We start from the raw sequence: 26442 nt of genomic DNA on the forward strand, positions 1-26442 counted from the left end.
TGCATCTCAGAGCTCTGTTTCTGTGTCTTGAGTAAATTACCTATCCACCCTGTGCCTTAACCGCCTTGAGTGACCCCCTGCGCCCCCATATATTGGGTGATTGTGAACTGGGAAATCCTCTTGCTGGGGTACACGTGACAGATAGGGAGGAACTCATCTAGACTTGATATTTGTGTGTCTGGGATCACCTTGAGTTGTGTTGCCTGTTTGGGTGTGCTTGCTGCTAGCTGCATCTGTGATTATTGCATGAAAAATCTCTGCATCTTTGTTCCTAGTGGACTCCTTGACTGTTATTTGTTTAAATCCACTATCTGTGAAAGCAGAGTTGCTTGCTTTGCCCTTGGAGTGTTGAGTTCTTTTGTGTGTGTTAAAATCTTTCTCAAAATGACTCAGCCAGTTGGCATTGTCCCCTTCAATGGGAAAAATGATTTTGTTATATGGAAACAAAAGGTTAAATGTGTTCTGATTCAGTAAAAGGTTTTCAAAGACATTGAAGGGGTCCTTCCTGAAAATATGTCTGCTGAGAAAAAGGCTGAAATGAATGAGTTAGCTAGGTCTTCAATTATCCTCAACCTCTCTGACTCTGTGATTAGAAAGGTTGGGGCTATTGAATCTGCCAGTGAGATGTGAGCTAAGCTGGATACTCTCTATACTGAAACTTCTATGTCCTCCAGGATGTATCTCCTGGAAAAGCTTTTTAAATTTAAATTGGATCTTTCAAAGGACATAGATGATAATATTGATATTTTTCAAAAGTTGGTCCAGGACATTAAAAGGTCTGGAGATAAAACCATTGATGAGTATCCCTGATTAATGCTATCCCTGATACTTATGGTGATGTTAAGGCAGCTATAAAGTATGGAAGGGATAGTGCCCCTCTAGACATGATAATCAGTTCTTTAAAGTCAAAAGAATTGTAACTTAAAGAAAACTTTAACCCTAAATCTTCTCAAACTAAGGCTTTGAATGTGAGAGGGAGGTCTAAATCTAGAGGGGATGGCAGTAATTCCTCTGGGAATGGTAAGAAGTCAAACAGAGGCAGGTCTAGGTCTAAAAGTAAAGACCCTAAGTTTAAAAGAAAATGTTTTAACTGTGGGGAAGTGGGTCATTACAAGGCAGAATGTACTAGACCCAAGAAAGGTAAGAATTCAAATGGTAATAACCAGATGGAGTCTGTTGCAAATCTGGCCAGGGATGATGGTGCAGATGGTGTTTGTTTTATGAACCATGATGTTTTTTCTGTAAACTCTTCCTCTGAGTGTTTCTTTACCAAAAATGACTGGCTAATTGATTCTGGATGCACTTTTCCATATGTCCTTTCAAAGATTCTTTTACTTCTCTCAAACCTGTGGAAAATGCTTTTGTGTCTATGGCTAATGACAAGAAGTGTAAAATTCTTGGCATTGGGACTGTGCTTTTAAAGTTTGAGAATGGGTACTTGCTGCCTTTGAAAAATGTGAGATATGTGCCTGATCTGAATTACAATCTGCTATCTTGCTCTTGTCTTGAATCTGAGGGTTTTGAGGGTAAGTGGGGGCAGGGTACTATGAAGATCTGTAAGGGTGTGCTGTGCCTGTTTAAAGCTGTGAAAAAGTGTAATCTGTATGTGTGTACTGCTAAGCCTCTAACTAGTTATGATCATAGTGTAAATCTGGTGAAAATGGATAAGGCTTTACTTTGGCATAATAGACTTGGGCACATGAGTCAGAAGGGGTTAAAACTTTTGAAAAATTCTGATATTTTGAGTGAGTTGGATTTCAAAAATGAGGTCCCCTTTTGTGAAACTTGTGTAATGGGAAAACAGCATAGGGTGTCTTTTCCCACCCCTAAGTGACTGAAAATGTTAGTCAAGATGTCTTAGAGTACTTGCATATGGATGTTTGGGGCCCTGCCTCTGTTACTACCCACTCTGGATCTGTGTATTTCTTATCCATTGTGGATGATTTTTCAAGGAAAGTTTGGTGTTTTCTTTTAAAACATAAGTCTGATGTTTTTCAAACCTTTTCAAATTGGAGAGTTTTAATTGAAAATCAAACTGGAAAATGTATCAAGACCATTAGGACAGATAATGGCCTTGAGTTTTGCAATGCTCAAATGGATTCTTTGTGTCAAAAATCTGGGATTAGGAGACATAAAACTACTCCTTACACCCCTCAGCAAAATGGTGTTGCTGAAAGGATGAATAGGACTTTACTTGAAAAGGTTAGGTGTCTCTTGTCCAAAAGTGGTTTGTCCAAAAAATTTTGGGGTGAAGCTCTTTACACTGCTTGTTATTTGATAAATAGATCCCCTTCTGTTCCTCTTAAGGGCAGATGCCCTGAGCATGTTTTCACTGGTAGAAAACCCAATCTGTCACATCTAAGGGTGTTTGGGTGTAGTGCTTTTATTCATTCAAAAACTGACAAGTTAGATCCAAGGTCTAGGAAGGGTGTTTTTGTTGGCTATCCAGATGGTGTTAAGGGTTATAGGGTGTGGGTTAGGGATGAACCTGGTTTCAAGGTTGTGGTCAGTAGGGATCTTATCTTCAATGAAGATGACTTCCCTTGTGGTGTCCCCAGGTCCCCTGCTTCTCCATCCTCAGATGGTGAACCTCTTAGTGAGGTGGAGCAATCTGAGGAGAGGCCCTCAAGTGAGGTGGAGTCCCAGGGCAGTGATGCTTCCACTGAGGTGGAGCAGGTGTGGAACTCTTCCCCTATCAACCCAGATCCTATACCCCCCGAGCCTCTAGAAAACCAAGACCCTGACCATGAAAATGTTTTTAATGATGAGCCACAACCCAGTAATAATCCAGATTTACACAATTATCAATTAACTAGGGATAGAGCAAGAAGGGTTGGTAAAGTCCCTGATAGATTTGGTTCTTATGTGAATTTAGTTGCCCTAGCTTTTAATGTGTTTGAATCTGATGGAAATGAGCCTCAAACCTTTAAGCAGGCTCAAAAGTCCAAATACTGGGATTTATGGTTTAAAGCTATGCAAGAGGAAATCCACTCTCTATTTGTCAATAATACTTGGATCCTTGTGCCTCTGCCCCCTGGTGCCTCTGTAGTTGATTGCAGGTGGCTGTTTAAATTGAAAGATGAGATTGAGGGGTTGAGGTACAAGGCTAGGTTGGTTGCCAAAGGTTTTACTCAGCAAGAGGGGATTGATTATACAGAAAGTTTTGCTCATGTGGTTAAGTTTACTACTGTAAGAGTGATGCTTGCCTTATGTGCTCATTTTAATTGGGAATTAAAGCAAATGGATGTCAAAACTGCTTTTCTTCATGGTGACTTGGATAAACCCATATACATGAAACAACCAGAGGGTTTTGTGGATCCAAACTTTCCCAATCATGTGTGTTTGCTTAAAAAGGCTCTGTATGGTCTTAAACAATCTCCTAGGCAGTGGAATATTAAGTTTAATACATGCATGCAGAAGTTAGGCTTTATTAGGAGTACCTTTGATGCCTGCTTGTATGTGAAAAACCTTGATAAAGTGCTTGTGTTCTTGTTGTTATATGTGGATGATATGTTGATTATGGGTCCTTGCATTAAGTCTATTAAACATGTGCAAAGTGCTTTATGTGAAAATTTTGACATGAAAGATCTTGGTGATGCTAAAAAGATTTTGGGGATCAATATCTTTAGGGATAGGAAGTCCTCTTCTCTAGTCCTTCATCAGGAACCTTATGTGCAAAAAATTCTTGAAAAGTTTAATATGCTTGGTGCTAAAATTGCTTCTGTTCCTCTAGCTGCTCATTTTATGCTAAGTAAGGACCTTTGTCCTACAACTGAATCTGAGGTTAAAGCTATGCAAAAGGTCCCTTATTCCAATGCTATTGGCTCTGTGATGTATCTTATGGTTAGTACTAGGCCTGATATTGCCTATGCTGTTTCTTGCTTGAATAGATACATGTCTAACCCTGGGCCAGTGCATTGGGAAGCTCTTAAGTGGTTGCTTAGATACCTGAAAAATACTTCTAAGTATGGTTTGTGTTTTTCTAAGCATGATCAAGGTGTTGAGTTGTGTGGTTTTGTTGATTCTAACTATGCTAATGATAAGGATAAGAGGAAGTCCACAACTTCCTATGTGTTTCAGGTTTGCAGGTCTTGTGTTAGCTGGAAATCTCAACTCCAACACATTGTAGCTCTGTCTACAACAGAATCAGAGTATATAGCCATTACAGAGGCTATGAAGGAGGCAATCTGGTTAAAGGGAGTTCTCTCTGAACTCAAGTTTATTAAGTCTGCTCCTGTGTTGTTCTCTGATAGTCAGTCTGCCATTCAACTTTGTAAAAATCCGGTTTTCCATGATAGAACTAAACATATAGATGTTAGGTTCCATTTTATTAGAGATGTTGTGGAAAAAGGTGAAGTTCTTTTACAAAAGGTGCATACTGATCATAACCCTGCTGATATGGGTACTAAATGTCTCTCTGTGGATAAGTTGTTGTCATGCATCAAAAAATTGCACTTTGATTTTGGTTAGCATGTGCATTGCATGTCCCGAGGTAAAGACCTTGCTGACTCTTTGAAGTCACAAGGCAACTTAAGTCCTACAAAACTATTTGGTTTACCATCTGGTGTTTTGTTAGGCAACTTGGTATCTTCTATCTAATGAACTTTGTGTTCTTTGGTGATAGGAATGCCTTGTAGGCAATGATGAAGCAGCAGTAGACCAAGGCTCTCCCCTGTTTCTCCAGAAGTAGTCCAAAGGTGGAGAATGTTGGATATTGGACTCCTTGCTTTGGGCTTCTATTATTATTCGGTTGGGCTGCTATTATTGTTGAGCCCATAAGATTAATTATTGGCCCAAATCGAGCCTGGCCTGTTTACTTATCCAGGATGGCTGGATGTGTAACACCTGGCTACTCCACGCGGATCTTGGCTTGCAGCCGTTGGATGAGTGTTGTGTTTGTTAAGTGAGTGAGACCGGTTAGTCTTCTCAATTGTGTGTGTGATACTCTTTCTCTCTCTCTGACTCTTGAGAAACCGTCCAAAAACTCTCTCCCTTCTCTCTAAGTTTCCGGCGAATCTAGCCGGAGTTCTTCTTCAAGCTTTCAGTTCCACCGATGATTCTCAGTTCCTAAGAGTTCCACTGGTGTAGATTGAGTGTTAGGCAACTTCTTCGGGTCCCTTCTCTTTCTAGGGTTTGGTCTGTTGTTTGTGACCAATCCCGAAGTGCTTGGAGTGTGTGGTGAGGGGTCTTGTGTTCTTGGCTGTGTTCTGGGGTTGTGAGAGTCTGTCCGCGTGTGAGATGGTCGTGGTGTGCGTTGACCGGTGAGATCTAGGGTTCCACTGATCTCTGGTTTGAGTTCGTTCAACGGTGCTGTCCTTTGTGACTTGCTGTGAGGATTGGGGAGGTCTGAGGCCTAGTGCAGTCACTGCTGTGACCAGAGCCACTCGTGGCCTGATTCTCTGACTTAGTCTCTTTTGTGTTTAGATCCTTCGGGATCAATCTCTTGTGTGACTAATTCAGCTACTAAGTGTGCAGGTACAACCAGAAAAGATTGACTCTCAAGAACTAAGGAGTTCTTAAGCTTAGTCTAGGGTTTCTGTTTGTAACATTGTACTTAGTGTGTAATCAAGATACCACGGTTGTATTTGGCTTGTACCTCTGAGATTAGCCATCTCAGAACCAATCAATAAAAGAGGTCCCGGTAATTAGCGAATCCCGAGTGGTCTGATCCCTACATATGCGATTGAGATTTCGTTAAAATCTATATAAAATTATCTTTAATTTGATGTATGGTATATGCAAATTTAATTTAAATTGAGAAAATTACTCTCTTTATCCCCCGTTAATTGACATCAATTTCTTTTTTTATCCGTCTTGAATTAATTGCCGTCCTTAATTTTAACTGCTAATTGGCAAGGGTTCAGATTTTCTACATTGATTCTATTTGCTTTCTTTATAATTCAATCTTTTAAACAATTCAAGCTCGAAATATAAATGCATATCAAGTAATTAAATCAGACACCCGTACATATCTCTTCAAGCGTGGGGGTCAATTTTGTAGTCAAACATAATTTATTGTCAAGGTCTATATATATTATTTGCTCATGCTGCCTAAAAGAATGCATAGATAATTTAATCAAAATCTAAAATAAGAAGGTGGAATGAATGAGTATTCTAATAGAGATAAAAAAAATAATGATTCTTTTAACAAAATATTTTATCATTTTCGCTATTAAATATCTTATACTTCCGTGCATCCCCTATTCGAAGTTCACTTTTGTTATTTTGCTCCGTCTCATAATTAATAAGCGTTCACTTTCATTTTTATTATAAATATTAAGTAGACCTCGCATTTTATTAACACATTCTACTCGCAATTTATTATCACTAAAAATATAAAAGTGAAATTTATATTTACTAACTTTTATAACTCACATTCTTTTATAGTATTTTTTAAAAGTCATGCCTAGCCAAATGTAGACTTCTAACAGGGACCGTGGAATATTTTTTTATCATTCCACATAAAATGTCTCTTTGCTTGCAACACTTTACTAAAAGGTTCATATATGAATGTAAAATCACAACTCCTGTAATAGACTTTTAGAATAAGCAATTGTGCAAATTTTGTAACGGTGATCTTTATGTGCGGCTTGATGTATTCCCCTACATAAAGTTGGAATGGACGCCTGGTCCCCGATGTGTCCACACTAAAGGAAATTTCCATAGGTAGGTAACCCATTCTCATCAGACCATCAATGTGTGGTTAGCATAGCACAAGAAAGTTAGTACCATTTTTGTCCATTGAAATAATTTTTTGACATGATCTTGTAAAAGAACAAGGTCGAACAACTCCTATGTAGGTTAAAGAGGCGCAAATTGCACATGTTTGACGTCATTTAGTGTAACAACTTGCATGTAGCTATAGGTTAAAGGGACTCACATGTTTAACGTCATTTAGTTTAACAACTTGCAAGTAGGTAGAATAGAAATTTATTATCCGAAACAGTAAAATTTAAAATAATTTCTACTACTCCCTCCGTCCCCCCACGTAATTTTACCCAGTTTTCCATTTTAGTCCGTCCCACATAATTTTACCCATTTCACTTTTACCATTTTTGGTAGTAGACCCTATATTCCACTAACTCATTTCTACTCAAATTTTATTATAAAACCAATACTTTAAAAGTAGGATCCACATCCCACCAACCTTTTCAACTCACTTTCTATTACATTTCTTAAAACCCGTGCCAAGTCAAATTGTGTAAAATTATATAGGACGGAGGGAGTACAAGTTATGAGTAATCTATAAAATTAGTCACTCGTGGATTGGTAAAAAGACAATAAAGTAATTAAGAGTGAAAAAATGCGCTGTTATTTGCAAAAAATAAAATAAAATTAATTACTTGCAATGGGACAGAGAGAGAGAAGTGAGTACAGAGTACTATTTAGTGCTACAATAGGGGACTATAATAATCTTGGATAATTTCGTCTAAGAGCATATCCAAGGGAGAAAGGTAAATTGAAAAGGTATATTTCTCATTTACCTTCTCAAAAAGGTAATTGTACCTTCTTAAAAGGTAACGTACTATAAGGAAAGAAGGTAAATTAAAAAGGCAAAAATAAAAAATTAACATTTTACTTTTTCTACTAAGAAGAGGTAAAGATGTCTTCTTAGAATGAAAGAAGATATAATACCTCTCCATATACCCTTTCCATTAGAGCATGAATTTTTTTGAAAAAAAAGTAAATATGGTAGTTATTTTCCTTTATCTTTCTCTCAGAGATGCTCTAACACATTGCAAATAAGATTAATTTATTACATAATTGCTCTCTCTAATCCCAAACCACAGTGAGACTTTTCTTTCTCGTTGAGAAACAAAGCAAAATGTTTCATCATTTCCTTTGAATCTTTACTTTCAGGTAAGCGTAGATTGAAAACATGAACAGCTCCCTTCACCTCCACACTCTTCACCTCTCCTTCCCACTTGCTCTTCTCCAACGCCTTCTTGTATTGCAATCCCCTATCTCTCAATATGTCATTTTCAGCAACATAAACCACAACCCTTTTGCAACCGAGTTTCGAAAGATTCGGGTCGTAATCCGGGTTCAACAGCGGGTCGTCAAACCCGGTGGAATTCGGGTATGCATGGATCCATATACTCTTCTCCCGCGCCACCATTTCCGGGTCACCCGCTTCATTCCCAATTCTTTCCTTCCCCCAAAAATGCGGGCAATTCAGGAACAACCCGCGGATCCTAACACGATCCGTTGGTTCCAGCCCGGCCCGGATCACCACGTTGTGGGCTATGTTGGCTCCGGCGCTGTCTCCGCTCAAGTAAACGCGGTCGAAATCGACGTTGTTCCGCAGCCACGCCTCGCTACCGCCTCCGCCCTGTTTGGAGTGGGAGAAGATCCATTTAAGGACGAACCATGAGTCTTCATAGGCGGCGGGGAGAGGGTTCTCTGGGGCTAAACGGTAATTGACGGAGACAGCGACGACGTTAGCTTCAGCGACGATGGAGTTTAGGTAGTAGTGGTAGGTGGAAGAGAAAGGGGAACAGGTGCAAAACGCGCCGCCGTGGATGTAGATTAGAAGGGGAAGTTTGAGCGAGGCGGCGGAGCGAGGGAGATAGAGCCTTGCGGAGATGTTGAGAGATGGTTCAGTGATGATGTCTTTGGTGAGAACTTTGGATTTCGGATTGAGCGACGGAGGAACCGTATCTGTTCCGATTAATCTCTCAACGCTGCCATTTTTGTAAACCCTAATGAATGGTGCGATTTCATACAATATGTCTGTGGAGTCCGCGGCCGCGAGTGAATAAAAGATGATGAAGAAGAAGAAGAGCGGACAACTCTTGTTACCCGACATGGTCGATAAGAGTAAGAGTGAGAGCGAGTGAGTGAACGAGAGTGTAGTTATATCTTTAATTTCAGAAATCTATTTATATAATTTTAATAATTTGCTTATTTTAATTATGTAGTAATTTTTACTTATTTGCAAATTTTAGTAAAATTTTATAATGAATAAATTAATGTTGTCAAACATATTAGTTTTAAAATAGAATAATAAATAAATTAAATAATACTAATAATTATCAACGTAATATATTTGAATTGTTAAGATGTGTGATAATCTTCCGTCCCTAATAATTCACCATTTCACCTGGTTCGGGTTTTAAGAAGTGTGAAAAAAAGTTAGTTGAAAAAGTTAGCAGAATGTGGGTCTTAATTATATATATTAGATTTATAATAAAATGTGAGTTATAATGAGTTAGTGGAATGTAGGGTCCACTATAAAAAATAGTAAAAGTAAAATATGATAAATTTTTAGGGACGAGCAATATTGGAAATAAGTGACAAATTTTCAGGGACAAATGGATTACTACTTATAATAAATTGATATTGATAAAATAGAGAAATATATAGCTTAGGCCTACCATGTTTATTATCAATTGGGTTAATTAGTAGGTACTACTACATACTTATAGTTGGGCTTTAGTTTATATAAATAAAGTCATCCTACCTAGGCCCAGATTGAAATTAGAGTTAATTCCCGATGTTTAGAATGGCCATAGGTAAATTTATTAACGGACTATCCGCCAGCCATTAGCGACATGTGTTGTCCGCAATCTGTGATATTTTTTTGTTTATAGTGAGGAAATTTGTAAAAATTAACACTCAAAATGGACTACTACATGTGATGAAAATTATTAATATTGGACTGAAAAATAGAGTTCATGAAGCAGCTAGAAGAAAGTTTGATATTTCACGCATTGAGATTTGAGATAGAGATGGTCAAAAAAAATATTGTACATTTACTCACCCAGAAAGTAAAAGAACTTGAGATTGATCAATTAGTGTTTTGCTACGAATATGGAGAGAATTGTATACCCTCAATTTGCATGTTTCATGCTAAATAATTAAAAATCAATAGAATGACCCTCAAATTGCATGTTTCATGTTAAATAAATACAAATCAAGATTCAATTTTTTTACTTTATTTCTACTCCATTTTGTTAAGAACTCTAGATCGATCTATTTGATTTCTCTATAATTCGGTATTCAATTATATACGATTCTTGTTCTAAATATAAATGCTTATCATGTAAATAGACCCCTCAAGTTCATGACTCATTTATATAATCGGAACTAATACCCGACCCATCTTCAAGCGTGCAACGTCAATTTTGTCAAACATAAACTATTGTCAAGATCTATATAATTTCCTCTTGTTACCTAAAAGAATGCATAGATAATATTATCAAAAAACCTAAATTATAAGAAGGTGGAATGTATTAGAAATGAGCCACTCAACCCTTAAAAGGCCTTATAAGGGGGAGAGTTATCCATACTTTTATAGGTGAGCTAGGATCATTACCAAGCCGATGTGAGACAAGATATTAGAATTTTAACACCCCCCTCCCCCTCATGTGTGGGCCGGAATGACACATCGGACTTCCATCACGTGGGTAGGCAAGAAAAGAAATAAAGAGATAAATCCATCATCGGCTTGGGCCCGCTCTGATACCATATTAGAAATGAGTCACTCACCCCTTAAAAGGCCTTATAAGGGGGAGGGTTATCCATACTTTTATAAGTGACCTATGATCGTTACCAAGTCGATGTGAGACAAGATATTAAAATTTTAACAGAATGGCATGAATTATCAATGAAAATGACAATTTTAATTTAGATAGAAATTATGATTCCTTACCAAAATATTTTTAATATATAGATAGAAATTATGATTCCTTAACAAAATATTCCTTCCATGCTATTTTTTCCATGTTATTTTTCCATCCTATCTTATTACATGTTTTGTTTTATTTTTACTATTTATCAATAGATCTCCCATCTCAACAACTCATTTCAATCATATTTTATTTTAAAACTTTACATAAAAGTATAATACACGTTTCACTAACCTTTTCTACTTATTTTATTTTTTAAAGTCACACAAATTTTAAAACATATGTCAATCCAATATGAGATACTCCATCCGTCCGCCATTAGGTGTCTCACTCATGGGTGACACGAGTTTTAAGAAATATTAAGAAAAGTGGGTGGGAAAAAGTTTGTGGAATAGAGGTCTCACTATTAATTTTATATGAAATGCGATTGAAATGAGTTAGTGGAAGATGAGACCTTATTACCATTTATGGTAAAAAGTGAAGCGGGACTCCTACTTGCGGACGGAGGGAGTATTTATTTTTGGACAAAAAAATACTAAAAAAGATATGAAATAAAAACAAAAATCAATATTTCATTTCATCATGTATTATTATATTGTTCTGTGTTACGCCCTTCTCCTCCACAAAAAAATGGAGAAAAGTACCAACATCAATGTGGAGAAAAGTACCAACATCAGTGTGGAGAAAAGTCTAACATTAACGTGCGAAAAGTATATTTCTTGTTTGCACTTGATCTTTGATGATTCTACTTCTCAAATGAGACCATATAATAATAGGACCACAATTAATTGATTCAGTACGTTTCTTGGCCAGTTTTTGGTTCGCTTACGGTTTTGGTTATTAGAATTTGGATAACAATTACGACTAAAATCACATAATTGTCACTAAAAATAACGTAATTTTATTTATGTTTCAAATGCAAACAAATCTCAAAACGCAACAACAAGAAGAAAAGCCAATCAAATTTGCATCACAACCAAATTATAGCGATAACCAATTAATTGGAGCTAGAATGAGTATTTAAATCTTGAAGACCATTTGCATTGAACGTCAAATATTATACATTGGCTACAAGTAACGCAAGCTGATATAATACTATGAATTATTGAAGCTTGACATACGATTTAGTTATTAATAAAGGAAGCCACCTTCTTGATCATATCGATACCAGCCTGATTATCTGGACCATACACACTGAACACATGATCTTCCTCTGCAACCTCAATACACTCGATTTCACCCTTCCATCCACAATTGCTCAGCACCTCCTTGTAATACAACCCTCTATCCTTAAGAAAATCCTTCTCTGCTACGTAAACTAGCACTTTACCACAACCCAAACCCGATAACTTCGGATCCTTACCCGGATTCACCCATCCCTCATCGGTATCCCTCAAGCTCGGGCAAACAAATCGCCACAATTTCTCACAAAACACCCTCCAACCCTTGTCCGTCGTTTCGCTCCCAATCGGATCCACTCCCCCGAAGAAGGGGCAATTCAGGAAAATCCCTTGCAAATTGAAACGCTCCGGATTCTCCAACCCGACCCGCATGGCGATGTAGTGTGCTATAGTCGCGCCGGCGCTGTCCCCGCCTAAATACAAACGCTTCAGATCGGCAAATTCGTTGATCCACTCCTCCTTTCCCTCGGCGCTCCATTTGAGAGAGCGCCATGAATCCTCGAACGCAGCCGGGAGCGGAAATTCGGGGGCTAACCGGTAATTAACCGAGACGGCGACGACGTTTGCTAGCGCGGCTAAGTGGTTGAGGTGCTTGTGGTACTGAGCGTTGAAGGCGGATTCGAGGACGAAGCCGCCGCCGTGGTAGTAGACGAGGAGCGGGAGCTTTTTGGTAGGATCGGCGTTGGGCGGGAGGTAAATCCGAGCGGAGAGGTTGATCTCTGGCGCGATTTCGACGTCTTTGGATTGGACGCCGGTGGCTGGATCTAGAGATGGCGGAACGATATCTTCGCCAGTAAGCCTCTCAAGTCTTCCATTTTTGTAGACTCGAACATAGGGGAGAAATCGTGGAGGATTTCGTCGGCCATGGATGAGTGATGAGTGAGAGAGAAGAGAAACGATAGGTTTATGTGTTTTATGGAGATACAGGGCATGCACAAACCGAACCGCCGGTTCACGAACCGGAACCGGAATGAACTATTATTCAATAGTTCTTTATCATTATCGATTGGTTTATGTTTATAAATTTATGTATTTGTTAACTAATAAATATTATTATACACATTAAAAGAATATGCAAATTGTATAAACCTTATGATAACTATTATATAAATAAATATTTTTCTATATACAAATTATATTTCTCAATAATTGTTTATTTTTAACTATCAATAATATATTCAAATAATAATTTTGATTATGTATTATACAAAAATGAAGAAAAGTAGATGACAAAAGAAAGTTTTGTATCCCACATTGGAAAAAGATGAATGAATGATCTAAATATGTAGTCATAAAAGAAAATACTTCAATATATTCTGTCCCATATTGAAAGTGAAACATAAAACATTCAAGAATATCTTTATAAATGAGAAAATCAAGAATGATTTCATAGGATTCATAAGCAAAAAAAAAATAAAATTAAGTGAACCGTCGAACTGGCCCAGAACTGGCGGTTTTGAACCGTTGCCGGAACCGCCGGTTTTTTGAACCGGAACCGGAACCGCCTAGCCCCTTGGCGGGCCGGTTCAGGTTCACTAAAATCTTGAACCGTGAACCGCCGGTTCCGGGCGGTTCCGAACCGGAACCGGCGGTTTTTGAACCGTGTACATGCTACTCATTGGAAAATTGTTTTTATATGTATACAATTCTTTTTTCATTTTTACCAAACTGTTTCTAGAGTTATTATTTATTTATTTTCACTTTACCAAATAAATGACGAAAGAGTTTTTGATCGATTTCTTCAATGCTTTGAAAATAATCTCATATTTGTGCAATAGGACGTAAATATATCCATCAACTTAACTTATGTATAACAACACATGTAGGTAATTTGATTGTTCGTTTGTTTTGAAAAGTCATTCTTTAATTTTTAATTTATTCTATTAAAGAATACTCTTTTCATTATTTTTTTCTTCGTGGGGACCAAAAGTCGATATCTTCATTGCTTTGAAATTAACCACATATATATTTATGCCCTCAAACTCGTATTTTAAGTGATAAGGCGTTCTTCAATTTTTGTTTTATTTCATACTTTTCCTCGTTTGAATCCAATCACTACGTATACCATATTATCGTGATTCAAACGCTGAAATAAAAGAAATTATTCCCATCTCAACTTATCTCGATAATTAGCTCCTAAACCAAAAACATCATGAAATGTATCCATCATTTACAAATAAAGTTGTGAACAATTTACAATAATATATAAAAATGTCATGGAAAGCAATGTGCAGTGACGGATTCCTTCCTTTCTTGCCAAAGTTTGATCCCTGGCTGGCGGATAAATTTTTAATTCAAAATACACGTTTTCACTTTTATGTTTCATTTTTTGACCTCACTTTAATTATTAAACTTTTATTTTCTAATAAATGCTCAATTTTATTTTCTGATTATTTATACATATAATTTTTATTATTTTCAGTCACACCCACTTTATATTTTTGTTTATTCACTTTAGAGAAAAACTTAAAAACATAAAAAATTATCTATAATTATATACTCTCTCCGTTCCATAGTAATAGAGACGTTTCTTTTCGGTAAAGAGATTAAGAAAAATTGTGTTGGTGAGTTAAGTAAAGAGAGAATAAAGTGGAAAATGAAAAAGGTAGAGAGAAGAAGAGAGAAAAAAGTAATAGAGAGTAAAGTAGGTGTGGAAAAATGTGTTGACTTTTATTAAATAAGGAAATGACTCTATTACTATGGAACGTACCAAAATAGCAAAATGACTCTATTACTATGGAATATAGGGAGTATATTTTTGGTTTCAGCCACTCATTTTTAGAGGTCTCTTGTTTACTCATCTCTATCTCTCTTGTTTACTATCTATCTCTTACGTTATTCTAATACTAATGCCATATGGCGCACAATTATCTTTGCCGATATCGACACGATAACATCTGTAAATACTCCACAACTATAGAGTCATTTCTATTTTTTACAAAAAATAACTGTTTCTCTTACTTTATTCTCTCTTCATCTCTCTTACTTTATTCACTATCCACTTAATACATTATTCTTAAATTCCGTGCCAAAAAAAACGTCTCTATTAATAAGAAACGGATGAAATAATATTTTAATATTATATTTTATAAATAAAATATTAGAATGCGAGTGCATAACACCCCTCCTGTGATTCCTCCATAGATATCCAAGTCTTGATTTGTAAGTTGTAACGACGTGGTCAATTAATTTAAAACTAGTTATCCTACAATAAAAAAGTGATCGTAACAGCCCAAAACTCCAATAAGTACACATCTCCACCCTATATAAAATAGTATTGTTACTATAATTTTATATTGTTAAGAAATCTTTGTAGTCTCCAACGTTCACGTTAGCATATTCCATTAACTCTATTTGTTTGTAACTCTAAATAAAGCAGTACAGACAAAGAAGAAAAGAAATTCCAACACTTTATTTTGATTATATCCTAAACGATGATTAAAAATTGGATTGGTCCTGTCAGTTCGACCAGCTCAACCATGAACCGATGCCTTATCCATTCCGATTTTACCTTTAAACCCGCTAGACAATCGGTCATTTTGAACCGGCGGAATCGGTCGATTCAGCCAGAAACCGTGAAGAATGTTATGTGACGCGAATGGAATTATCTCAATTCCACTTTATTCTTCTTATTAATTTCTGTTTAATAAAATATGAACTTGCACACCCTGTAGTATTCCACCTATTTCTTCTTTGATTGCTGACTCTATTTACCGACGAATTGCGCCAGGCACCACAGCATCACACCCATGCCTCCATGTTATTTTGTATTTTTGGCTAGTTTTTATATTTTGTTGTATCTTTATTATTTTCTTTTTTTTCTTTTTTCTTTTGTAAGGGAAATTATTAAGTAACTAAAGTTTTCACTGAATAAGTTAGATTCTAATTCAAAAGTTGTCAATTTTTTTATGAACGGAGGGAGTATTATTCTTTATTTGCTAATCAGTTAAATTCTAATTCTAATTCTAATTCTAATTGGTGGATCTAATAAAATTATTTAATACTATCAAACAATAAAAAAGATGGGCAAAGATAAAAAAAAATACCCAAAGTAAAAGAGTCCTACTCATACATTTTTTTTCCTGCATTTAATCCACGAACTCAACATATAATTCATGAATTCATACAAATAAGTTTCCATTTTTTACAAGTATCTTGTCTTGTTTTGTGTCTGTGATACATTTTTTTTCGCACATGATACTTTTGTTATACACCCCCGCATTATACTCTCGTAGCATAGAAAAAGTTGTCTGGAAATTAAGTGATCAAATCGATGTTGGATTATGTTTGGGAGAGCCTGAAGAGGTGGTTGCTCCACTCTACCAAGAGTGAAAGAGTAAGTAATTCAGGATTTTTTGTTTTTTAACTTTTAAAGATTTTAGTTAATGTAATTTTTGTAATTTTTATTAAACTACTTTTATTATTATCTATAGTGTTATTTAATTTTACAAAATAATTGATGATTAAAAAGAAGAACAATAATGCTATAAAATTTATTGGAGGAGAGACTGTTGTAGCGGTTTTGGCTTATTGCAAAAATTGTGGGTAGTAATGGTGCAACGAGAGGTATTAATTAGGATAGGAAATAAGGTATATATGATACCCATGTTCTCAGTGATTCTGACTTCTCTTGGGATGCTAAATCATCGAGGATATGAGTAGAACCAATTAGTTCGATTTGTTTAGCCAGTTTTTTGGGTTTGCCAAATCAATTTTAAAATGGCCTTCATTAACCAATTTTTTTTAGTTGGTTTATGACTTGGATTCATACAAAGTCCAATCTTAACCCAACCCAATTCAGTCATGGTTTAAGGCCAAGGCGAGTATATGGACTTCACTTGAATATTGAAATTTGAATGTGTAAAGTAACTGAAAACAAATCTCAAAACGGACTAGCTTTACACCACAACCAAATTACATCATTGATCCATAACAACAGATACATCTCTAGCTATTGATAAAGGAAGCCACTTTTTTTATCATATTAATTCCAACCTGATTATCTGGAGTAATCACACTGAAAACATGGCCTTCACCGGCAACCTCAATGCACTCGATTTCTCCTTTCCATCCACAACTGCTCAGCACCTCATTATAATACCACCCTCTATCCTTGAGAGAATCCTTCCCAGCAACATAAACCAGCACTTTCTGGCAACCCAAACCCGATAACTTCGGATCCTTACCCGGGTTAACCCATCCCTCGTCGCGATCCCTCATGCTCGGGCATATATATTGCCACAGTTTCTCAGAATACTCCGCCTTCTTCTTCAACTCCTCAGCCATCTCGCATCCAATCGGATCCACGCCCCCAAAGGCGGGGCAATTCAGGAAAATCCCTTGCAAGTTAAAACCCTCCGGTTTATCCGACCCGGCCCGGATTGCGATGTAGTGTGCTATAGTCCCGCCCGCGCTGTCCCCGCCTAAATACACACGCTTCAGATCAGCGAATTCGTTGATCCATTCCTCCTCGGCCTCGGCGATCCAGATGAGAGCGCGCCACGAATCCTCGAACGCGATTGGGAGCGGGAATTCGGGGGCTAATCGGTAATTAACCGAGACGGCGACGACGTCGGCTTGTGCGACTAAGTGATTGAGGTGCTTGTGATAGAACGGGGAGAAGGCGGATTCGACGATGAAGCCGCCGCCGTGGTAGTAGACGAGAAGCGGGAGCTTTTTGGTCGGATCGGCGTTAGGCGGGAGGTAAATCCTGGCGGAGAGGTTGATCTCCGGCGCGATTTCGACGTCCTTGGATTGGACGCCCGTGGCTGGATCTAGAGATGGGGGGACGAAAACTTCGCGGGGAAGCCTCTCGAGTCTGCCATTTTGGTAGACTCTGAACAATGGGGAGAAGTCGAGGAGGATTTCATCGGCCATTGATCAGAGAGAAAGGAAAGCAAGGGATGTTTAGTGTATATATGCAATTACTAATGGTAATGTGGTATATATATATAGATAGATATAATATCTTCCTAAGTTACTATTAGTACTATTCGTTAAAAATCTTCCATTCACAGCTTCACTGTGAAGCCCTCAATCTTTATGCAATAACAGTTCATTTTTTCTATTTTAGACCAACTTAAAAATTTGTGAATAATACTAAAATTTGGCTGAAATTATGATTTTAGGAACCAATATTTCTTTATAGTCCTATATGTATAAAACATATGGCAAGTTGACAATCAATATTGTTTCACACCTGCAAATTGCTACAACTTTTTTTAAGCAAAACTAATAGTCTATCCATCCTGTTATAAGTTAAGGATTTCTTTTGAACACTAGATTTAAAAAAAATGATTCTTGTTGATTTAAGTAAATATAGATTATGGTAGGAGAAACTATTAAATTAAGTTAGAAAAAAGTAGGAGAAAATAAAATATGAGAGAATTAAAATATTATTTTTTTACTAAAAAGGATCATTTGTGATGTGACAATAAAAAAATGAATATTATTCATTTAATGGGACACGAGAAATATTAGTTTACCTCCCTCCAATTTAAAAATGTCCGGATTTTTCATTTGATATTATGGTGATAGCTTTCCGTTTCTGACTTTGTGGTTTAATTTATATTTTACCTGCCATTTAGTGGTGTCGTGACATCTTTTACTAAGTAATCTAATCGTGGCAGCATCTGAACAAGTAAGTAATCTAATCGCGACATCTGAACAACCAATTGGTTGCCCATATCCAAGAATATACAATTTTACGTTATTAAACTTAGGGTTTTGATCTATGAAGATCAGATTTAAATACAGAAATGCAGAACGCGGTTATACGTAGGGCATTTTTAGGTCATAGTTAGTTTATTTTTAGGTCATGCTAACAAAGCATGACCTAAAATGATCTTAACATGACATGAATCCAAATCTTATAATATGACCTAAAACTGCTTAATTATGACTTTTCGTATTTTTGGTTAATTATTGACTATTAGATTATCTAATCCTAGGGCCAAGATTTGAACTGCATTTTTGGATTTAAACACATACTTATTTTGATTATCTCCCATTAAACTTACGTTACATCTACGAAGATAAATTAATAGTAATAGCCACTATTAAAAAAAACGTTGTTTTGTCTTGCAAATAAGCATTTATGCTGGCACAGTGGCACAAGATATGGAACAACAGTTTTGGCGTGTGCTATCTTTATACATTTACAGATATGTTGGAGTATGTCTTAAAATAATTATTTGCGAAGTCTAATTTATATTATCTCCATCCCTCACTATGAGTCACATTTTGTCATTTCAACTCGTCTAATAATAAAAGTTATATTTCACTTTACTATAAATGGTAAATAAGTCTCATATTCCACCAACTTATTACACTCACATTTTATTAAAAAACTAATACTCACATTTCGAAACGAAGACATGACTTCAACATTAATGTTAATTGGTGAGTGATTATGTGCTAAGTAAATACTACTACTACTACTCCATATCACGCCCACGAAAATCACACCATTTTTACTGAAAAATAACGCCATTTGATTTACTATGTGCATATTTATTTAGTAAATATTACTTCTCACGTCTTGTCATCTCACTTAAGATGATACACTTTCTTTTTTAGTTTGTCCCAACCAAGATGATACATATCTATTTTTAATAACTTTGTCTTTCCAATTAATACACTCAGCTATTTTTTTCTCTTTCCAATTAAATAGGTATTAAACTTTCTTTCTCTTTCCAATTAACCATATTTACCAACAATTCTTAAAATCACGTGTCGATTAAGAAATGTATTATCTTAGCCGCCAGGTATTTTAAAAATATCTAATGATTATATAACTTATAATTGACCAAATAAAATATTATGAATAACTTGAAATACATTAATAAAAAAATAAATGAAATTTTTAAAAATTCAATGAAAATTAGTACTCCATCCGTCCCACTTAAAATGCAACATTTAGAAATCGGCACGGGATTTTATGTAGTGTTGTTTTATGAGTGAATGAGGAGAGAGTAAAGTAAGAGAGATGAAAAAGTATAGATAGAGTTGTTTCCATTTTAGGAAACGTTTCATTTTTAATGGGACAATCAAAAAAGGAAAACGTTGCATTTTTAATGGGACAGAGGGAATACTTCTTCCGTCCCAACTAAGTTGAGTCGTATTCCCTTTTAGGATGTCCTAACTAAGTTGAGTCATTTCCTTTCTTAACAAAAAAATAAAACATCCAATTACTCTTACTTCATTTCACTATCTATTTTACTATTTCTTTATATTTCCTATTTTATTCATTTCTCCTACTTTTCAACACAATATTTTAATCTCAGAGCCCAAGAGTTATGTCTCAAGTTAGTTGGGAGAGATGGAGTATTATCTTTCCACGCATATAGTGGGTATAACTTATAAGCCGAGGCGAGTATATATAGACTTTATTCGAAAATCGAAAGTGAAAGCTAAGTAAAATATCAAATAATAAGTGCAAACATATCTCAATACGAATTAGCTTTGCATTAAAACCAAATTATACATATACCAATTATTTCTTGCATGAAGCACCACCATAGTCCATAACAGTAAACAAATAAATTACTGCTCGAAATTAGGACAAGTAAAGTACACATTTAAATCTTGAAGGCATTATGCGATGAACATCATATATTGGGGCTATAATTAAAACCAAATGATATACTATGATTCATTAGGGCTCAACTTAAGATTCAGTAGTTATTAATAAAGGAAGCCACTTTTTTGATCATATCCATTGATACCTGATTCTCTGGAGTAAGCACACTAAATACATGATCTTCCTCTGCAACCTCAACACATTCAATTTCTCCCTTCCACCTACAATTGCTAAGCACCTCCTTGTAATACCATCCTCTATCCTTGAAGTGATCCTTCCCCGCAACATAAACCAACACTTTTCCACAACCCAAACCCGATATCTTCGGATCCTTACCTGGATTGACCCATCCTTCGTCGCGATCCTTCATGCTCGGGCAAATAAAATGCCACAGTTTCTTAGAAAACTCTGCCCTCTTCTTGAATTCCTCAGCTGTTTCGCACCCAATCGGATCCTCGCCCCCAAAGGCGGGGCAATTCAGGAAAATCCCTTGCAAGTTAAAACCCTCCGGATTCTCCGAACCGACCCTCATTGCGATGTTGTGTGCTATATTCGCGCCCGCGCTGTCCCCGCCTAAATACACTCGTGTCAGATCGGCGAATTCGTTGATCCATTCATCATTGCCCTCGGCGATCCATTTGAGAGCGCGCCATGAGTCCTCGAACGCGATCGGGAGTGGGAATTCGGGGGCTAAACGGTAATTAACCGAGATGGCGACGACGTTGGCTTGTGCGACTAAGAGAATGAGATGCTTATGACAGAGCGGGGAGAAGGCGGATCCGACGACGAAGCCGCCGCCGTGGTAGTAGACGAGGAGTGGGAGCTTTTTGGTGGGGTCGGCGTTGGGAGGGAGGTAGATTCGGGCGGAGAGGTTGATCTCCGGCTCGATTTCGACGTCTTTGGATTGGACGGAGGTAAGTGAATCTAAAGACGGGGGGACGATATCTTCGCCAGTAAGCCTCTCGATTCGGCCACTTCTGTAGACTCTTAGCATTGGGAAGAAATCGTGGAGAATTTCGTCGGCCATTGATTAGAGAGAAATTAAGGAAAGCAAGGGATGATTATTGTATATGGGCAATTACTAATGGTATACAAGTATATATCTTCCTAACTATTACTCGTGAAAAATCTTCCATTGACAGCTGCACGGTGAAGTATGAACCACATATCTCGCAACATATTGAGAGTAATAATTAAGAGGTAGGACCTTTGAGTAATGGAGGACTATTACTCCCTCACTACGTTCTACTACTCTAAAGTTCATTTTTACTATTTTAGTCCGTTTGACAGTACAATTTCTATCATATTTTTCATCACACTAATATATAAAAGTATGGTATACTCTCCGTCTAGCCACAAGAACCGAGACAATTATTTTAGACAGATAAGTTGGAAAATGATAATCCCTTCGTCCCAACTAAAGTTGAGTCTTGGACGTTCAAACAAAGCTAAGTCATTTCCTGTTTGGTACTCCCTTCGTTCCATAGTGGTAGAGTCACTTCTTTTCAGCACCAAAATTAAGAAAGAGATATTAAAATATATTAATTGAAGAGATAATAAAGTTGAAAAGAGAGAAAGTTGAGCGAATAAAATAAGAGAGTGAATAAAGTAAGTGGGGGGAAAGAGTGTTACTTTTTGCTTAATAGGGAAATGACTCTACTATTATGGAACGTCACGAAACGGAAAAATGACTTCACTACTATCGAACAGAGGGAGTAAAGAACAAACATCTAATCACTCTTACTTTATTCCATCACATACTTTAATCTCTATTATTTTATCCAGTGTTCTATTCTCTTTTATTTTCATTTTATTTATTCAATACAATTTCTTAATCCGTGGCCTAAAGAATTAAGTATATAAAAATAAAACTATATTCATCAGAATAGGATGATATGTCATTTGACAGATTTATACTCCTCCGTCCTATAAAAACAAGGACATTTTTCATTTTAGGATGTCCCATAAAATTATTCCTTTCTATTTTTGATAACTTCTTTCTTTCTAATAAGGTTGACTCCATTTTCCACTAACATGACTATAATTACCTATCTTTCTATCTCTCTTACTTTATCAATTTGTGCATTAATTCTCGTGCTGTCGTAAATGCCCATGTTTTGTGAGACATAGAGACTGATTTATTTTATGTAAAGGTAAATTAGAGAAGAATTTTTTTATAATTATGGAATAAACGATTATACTATCAATTCATTTAAATAAATCCATAGAACAATGTAGATTATGCACTAGATGCCTTTTTTTTTGTCGAATTTTCAACATTATTTAGGGAGTTTTATACTTATAGATGAGTAGTAATTTAACTCACCGGTTTTAATTAAACTTTTGTCGAATTCCACAAAATTATAAAATACGAAGCATTAAATCATAAAATTTAATTTTTTTTATTTATGAAATGTTATGTACAAACAATGTCTTTTAGTATTGTTCAAATGATGTTGTTCATATGTCCCGTCATCGAAACTCAATTTCCCAACCAATTACACTTATTAAATGCGTGAAATTGGGGTAGTTAAAATCGATAACTGTATAACCAAAGAAGTAGGTATTTCAAAATAGGAAATTGATGTGAATTAATCGTGAGAGAGTATGCATTAAAAGTAAATGAATTGACATGTATTGAATCATCCCACCAAATGATGTTAATGTTCATGCATGGACGTTGAAATGATGTAACTTACACTAATAATGTGGCATTTCTTCGAATAACTAACCAGGACATTGTCTGGTACGATTGTGTGTTGGTGGAAAGTAGGATCCACCAATCTAAAATAAAAATAAAAAAGTAAAAATAGACATTATTTTGTGGACGAATCAAAATAGCAAATATGAACATTAACGGCGGGAGTAAGAAAGAGAAAATGTGTGATTTGTTACGAATATAAAAAATGACTTAATTAAGATGAAACTTTACAGAATAGAAAATGACCCAACTAGATGGAGTACAAAGTTTAAAAAGGAATTTTATACAAATTAATTTTCGAAATTGGGGTTAGACAATCTATATATGACTCTCTTTTCGATGAATGATATAGATTATACATTTATAGTCCATGCATGAACATTAACATCAGTGGGTGAGTGATATGAGACGATTCATTACATATCAAATTTCATACTAGTACTTACATAATTCATAATTTTTTTTAGTAACCAAACAAAATTAAATCAAGTAAGGTGCTTGAAAATCGAAAGTTAACACAAATCCAAGTAGCGAAAAATGATTAGATCTCTAAATCTTGAAGACGAACGTCAAAGATAATAGAGTACATTTATTGTGGCTATAATTTTAGCACAAGATGATACTATGATTTATTAAGGATCGACTTACGATTCAGTGATTAATAAAGAAAGCCACTTTCTTAATCATATCGATACCAGCCTTATTATCTGGACCAAACACACTAAAAACATGATCTTCACCGGCAACCTCAACACACTCGATTTCTCCCTTCCATCCACAATTACTCAGCACCTCCTTGTAATACCACCCTCTAGCCTTGAGCGAATCATTCCCCGCAACATAAACAAGAACTTTTCCGCAACCCAAACCCGATAACTTCGGGTCCTTACCCGGGTTCACCCATCCCTCGTCGCGATCCTTCAAGCTTGGCCAAACAAAACCCCACATATTCTGGAAAAACTCCGTCCTCTTCTTGAACTCCTCCGCCGTTTCGCACCCAATCGGATCCACTCCCCCGAAGAAGGGGCAATTCAGGAAAATCCCTTGCAAGTCAAAACCCTCCGGATTCTCCAACCTGACCCGCATTGCGATGTTGTGCGCTATATTCCCGCCCGCGCTGTCCCCGCCTAAATACACACGCTTTAGATCAGCGAATTCGTTGATCCATTCCTCATCGCCCTCGGCGATCCACTTGAGAGCGCGCCATGAATCCTCGAACGCGATTGGGAGCGGGAAGTCGGGGGCTAATCGGTAATTAACCGAGACAGCGACAACGTTGGCTTGGGCGACTAAGTGATTGAGGTGCTTGTGATAGAGCGGGGAGAAGGCGGATTCGAAGACGAAGCCGCCGCCGTGGTAGTAGACGAGGAGCGGGAGCTTTTTGGTGGGGTCGGCCTGGGGCGGGAGGTAAATCCGGGCGGAGAGATTTATCTCCGCAGCGATTTCGACGTCCTTGGATTGGACGCCCGTGGCTGGATCTAGAGATGGAGGGACGAAAACTTCGGTGGGTAGCGTCTTGATGTTAGGGAAGAGCTGGAGGAGAGTGTGGAGTAATTCGTCGGCCATTGATGAGAGGGGTGAAGGAAAGGAAAGGAAAGGAAGTAATAGTGTATCAGTTTTTTCTTATTTGTTAACTTGGATTATCACACTCTTATATATTGATGGGATGATTCTTCCAGATAAGAATTTGGTATGTGCTCGTTTAAAAGGATTGGTGACAGTTCATATCTACAATTACTCATGGAATGGGAGTTACTCTTTCTAACTGCATTTGTCATCTTCTATTGACAATTCTTGCCATTCTTATCCAAAATCATTCATGGGATCACGATTCCTATCTGTATTTCATATCTGCTGCTCTTCAAAGATAGAAAGTTTGAAATTTGAATCATCATCAAAATGGATCGGATTATTAAGTTTTTATACAAAAAAATAATTATTTTTTGCTATTTCAATTACTCCATAATTAGAGTAATATCCATTGACTCGTTTAATTTTCCTTAAGTTTGGTAAATGTATCCAGCATCTTATTCAATTTTATTATGAAACTATTATCCAATATATAAAAATAGATAGGAATATCATATTTTATTAACTTTTTCCATTCTTTTTTCATTAATTTTTTTAATAGTAGCATGTTAGATTAAAACATTTATTCAAGGACCTAGAGATGTATGAATTCTGAAGTAAGTCTTCATTGGTAAAACATTTATCCCTCATTGATAGAGAGTGGAGGTCTGAGTCACAACAAATACGGAGTAGTATTGTTAATACTAACCAAAAATTTAAAAAATCAAGTAAGGTGCTTGAAAATCGATAACGAACATGAAATCATAATATGAAATCTTGAAGATCCTTATAAACTTCAAAGATTATACAATTTATTGATTAATAAAGGAAGCCACTCTTTTGATCATGTCACTACCAACCTGACTATCAGGAGCAATCACACTGAAAATATGGCCTTCATCAGCAACCTCAACACACTCGATTTCACCCTTCCATCCACAATTGCGCAGCACCTCATTATAATACCACCCTCTATCCTTGAGAAAATCCTTCTCTGCAACATAAACCAACACTTTCCCGCAACCCAAACCCGATATCTTCGGATCCTTACCCGGGTTCACCCACCCCTCGTCGCGATCCCTCATGCTCGGGCAAACAAATCCCCAAAGCTTCTCAATAAACTTCGTCCACTTCAGGTGCTCCTCCGCCGTCTCACACCCAATCGGGTCCACGCCCCCGAAGTAGGGGCAATTCAGGAAAATCCCCTGCAAGTTGAAACCATCCGGATTCTCCAACCCGACCCGCATTGCGATGTTGTGTGCAATATTCGCGCCGGCGCTGTCCCCGCCTAAATACACACGCTTCAGATCGGCGAATTCGTTGATCCATTCATCATTTCCCTCGGCGCTCCATTTGAGAGCGCGCCATGAATCCTCGAACGCGGCCGGGATCGGGAATTCGGGGGCTAATCGGTAATTCAAGGAGACGGCGACGATGTTGGCTTGTGCGACTAAGTGATTGAGGTGGTTGTGGTAGCGCGGGGAGAAGGCAGAGCCGATGATGAAGCAGCCGCCGTGGTAGTAGAAGAGAAGCGGGAGCTTTTTGGTGGGGTCGGCGCTTGGCGGGAGGTAAACCCGGGCGGAGAGGTTGATTTCCGGCGCGATTTCGACGTCTTTGGATTGGACGCCGGTGGCTAGATCTAGAGATGGGGGAACGACATCTTGGGAATTTAGCCTCTCGATTTGGCCATGTTTGTCGACTGCGATGGAAGGGAAGAATTGAGGGAGGGTGTGGAGTACTTGGTCGGCCATTGATGAAGATGATTAGTGTATGTATCAG

The 26442-nt window shown here is 37.0% G+C and overlaps 6 pseudogenes; all 6 read right to left on the reverse strand.

Moving 5' to 3' along the window:
* Positions 1-7560: 7560 nt before the first annotated feature.
* On the reverse strand, positions 7561-8829 carry LOC125220568 (putative carboxylesterase 5 pseudogene; annotated as a pseudogene).
* A 2815-nt stretch (positions 8830-11644) lies between these two features.
* Positions 11645-12806, reverse strand: LOC125219939 (putative carboxylesterase 2 pseudogene; annotated as a pseudogene).
* Positions 12807-16682: 3876 nt separating this feature from the next.
* On the reverse strand, positions 16683-17708 carry LOC125220059 (putative carboxylesterase 2 pseudogene; annotated as a pseudogene).
* A 2551-nt stretch (positions 17709-20259) lies between these two features.
* Positions 20260-21480, reverse strand: LOC125199719 (putative carboxylesterase 2 pseudogene; annotated as a pseudogene).
* Positions 21481-23592: 2112 nt separating this feature from the next.
* Positions 23593-24798, reverse strand: LOC125185660 (putative carboxylesterase 2 pseudogene; annotated as a pseudogene).
* Positions 24799-25428: 630 nt separating this feature from the next.
* Positions 25429-26442, reverse strand: LOC125224264 (putative carboxylesterase 2 pseudogene; annotated as a pseudogene).

The sequence above is a fragment of the Salvia hispanica genome, chromosome 1, assembly GCF_029641045.1.
Source record: "Salvia hispanica isolate PSC_SH4W2 chromosome 1, Shi_PSC_v1, whole genome shotgun sequence".
Lineage (NCBI taxonomy): Eukaryota > Viridiplantae > Streptophyta > Magnoliopsida > Lamiales > Lamiaceae > Salvia > Salvia hispanica.